Genomic DNA, 2,807 nt, shown 5'->3' on the forward strand with positions numbered 1-2,807 from the left:
TTGAGACACACAAAAAAGTTGTCAAATGCTTTTGCTTAACACTCTGTCAATGGGTTAACTACTATGATGTGCACATATGTGACATAAGGACCAAAGTGAAAGATTGGAAAAACATCAAAAGGGACAAAAAGGAAAGGTTGGATAGTCAATCGTAGAACTTGACTCGTGCACAACAACTCACCTTAGGCAAGAAGCTAAGCATAAACTACTTACTTACTTCTTTTCCAGGTTGGGTCAGTCACTGAAAGCCAAGGCCAAGCTAATAAGTAAATAGTTGGTTATGATATCTATATGCAGGCAGGTGCATGCCCATTATATATGAGGGAGACATGATGAATAATTATTTTTATATTGCACTTGGGGTGATCCAGATTTAAACAGGAACGCAATAGATTACAGAGATAACCATAAATACAGAGATGCAATAACCATAAAAACATAGATGCAGCAGAAATAATACTTCATTTCATTAATGGAGAATACTGAAATATGCTTACAAATAGAAATAACCCAGCTAGGGCGATGGTAGCTTATCTCTGAGAAGAGATGTGTCGGCTACATGCCTCTGAACTGTTTCGAACTGTCTTTACAATGAGGCTCGAAGGCCTATTTATTGTTGAGAAACAATGGAAAACCCTTCACATCCCGAAACCTAACCCTAGAATATGAAACACCAAATTGTGGGCCCCGTTTGGGTAAATTGGTACATCAATTTCCCGGGGTCGTAACTTTGGCATACGATCTTCGTTTGACGTGTACGATAGCTCGTTAGAAAGATCTATCCGAGTACTACCACTTTGGGAGGCAACATCGATCCATGGACCCATGTTGCCCCAGATTCCCAAAAAAATGTCGTTTAGGGCCTCAAAATGGCTCCAGAAGTTCAGGACCCGAAAAACTGCTAAAAATAGTAAACTGTGCTACAATTTAGGAAACTGAAAAAGCTGAAAGAGACAGTTGTGGGGGTCCAAATGGGATAGGTGGGTGGCCACCAACATCCACCTGGATCATTCCTCCCCCCTTAGGAAGCAATGGTCCCCATTGCGTTGAGTTCCTCCATCTGCTGAACTTGTCCTGCAATCTCTGATGTGTCCAGTAATGGTGGGAAGCATGGTCGACGATGGTCCATATTGAACACTTGGTGCAAGCAAAGGAATGGAGGAATGATGTGCTCCAAAGCATTGTTCCCCACAGCCTTGGTACTGCTGTAAGGACCATGTCGGAGTGGTCTGAGCTTCTGATGGGTTCTGGTAAGGCATTCTCTCTACAGATGCAACCAGACTTTGTTGCCCACCTGAAACTTGTGTAGTATCTCTGTGGGTGAGGAGAAGTTGTTCCTGTGTGCTGTCATGACCGTATCCCTTTGTTGCTGCTGCTGCATGGAGGAACCCTTTGCAAGGGTCATGGAGGTAGCAACGATCTTCCCCTTACTTTGGGAGTGAACCAGACAGATAAATTTCCTGGTCTGTGAGATGAGCTTGCTGCCTTTCTTAGTAGTGATCAAAGATGTTGCAGTAGGTAGGGCTACCTCTGGTATCCTGTATAATGAATTATTCAAAGAAATAATGACAGCACGAGGCCTGGACTCATACACAGCATGTCGCCTCCACAAGTATGGCTGGCCTAATAACACATCACAAACATCCAGAGGTGTAACATCACACAATACCTCGTCTGTGAAGGGTTTGATGCTGTAGGGAAGGCGGCACTGCTGGCGAACTTTCAGATCTCGTCCTTCGTGAAGCCACCCGATACTGTACGACTGTGGGTGTGGTGTAGTCGGTAGGCCCAACCGCTTCACGACCTCTGCTGAAACGAGGTTCTTTTGGCTGCCACTGTCGACAATGAATTGTAGCGGCGAACCCTTCACCCACATCTGTGAGTGGAAAAGACGCTCCCCTTCCTTTGGATTTTCGGGCTCATCTTTCTGGATCTTGACAGTGGCAACAGTGGCACTGGGATCCGCATCAATGATCTGCTTCCCTTTGCCATTCCCCTTGTCGGGTTCTGGCTCAGGGTCAGAACATGCATCTGATTCGGAAGCCTTCAACTCAGCCACCAGTGACTGCTTCGTCCGACACTCACTTGTGTTATGAGTGGGGCTCTTGTGGAACTCACACCACTTTCTTGTGTCCTTCTTCGGCTTCGTGGTGTTGTTCTTTTCTTGCGGCTTCGACGAGTTGTCTTGGGTCACCCCGCCTTGGCTTTGTCCTTTGGGCTTCGGATTTACAGATCCAAAGTCTCGCTTCTTCTGTTTGAACTTTTGCTCGATTTTGACAGCGTATCGGTATGCTGTGCCGAGTGAGGAGATGTTCAAGAACCCCATCTCTTCCTGGATGTACTTGTGTAGGTAGCCACAGTATTTGAGTACCAGATGCAGCTCAGAATCTTTGATACCCAACTGTGTGCGAAGGGTATGAAAAATGTTTGTGAACTCCGGCACATCTTGGTCTCGTCCCTGCCGCAGTGTGGTCCATTTGATGTATTTGTCCTCATAGCTTCCGACAGGGTAGTACTGCTCCTTGATGGCATCCCAGAAGTCATTCCAAGTGGGTGCGGCTGAAAATAGTGAGCCTGTACTTTCATCCTTCTGCTCGCAGTAGGTTTCCCACCAGTCCTTGACGTGGGGGGCTGCTTTAAGAAGAGCGAAAACAATCTTTTCCCGACTTGAAAATTCGTGAACAGAAAAATACCCATCTAGCAGATTTAACCATTTATCTACGGCATCTATGTCTATTTGACCCTCGAAGATGGGGATTTCAAAATTAACTTGTACCTTAAACGGTGTGGCATTTCTAGAGTCGCTG

The sequence above is a fragment of the Pinus tabuliformis genome, chromosome 2_2, assembly GCF_031772625.1.
Source record: "Pinus tabuliformis cultivar Carrire ecotype Pingquan chromosome 2_2, CPIR1, whole genome shotgun sequence".
Taxonomy (NCBI): Eukaryota; Viridiplantae; Streptophyta; class Pinopsida; order Pinales; family Pinaceae; genus Pinus; species Pinus tabuliformis.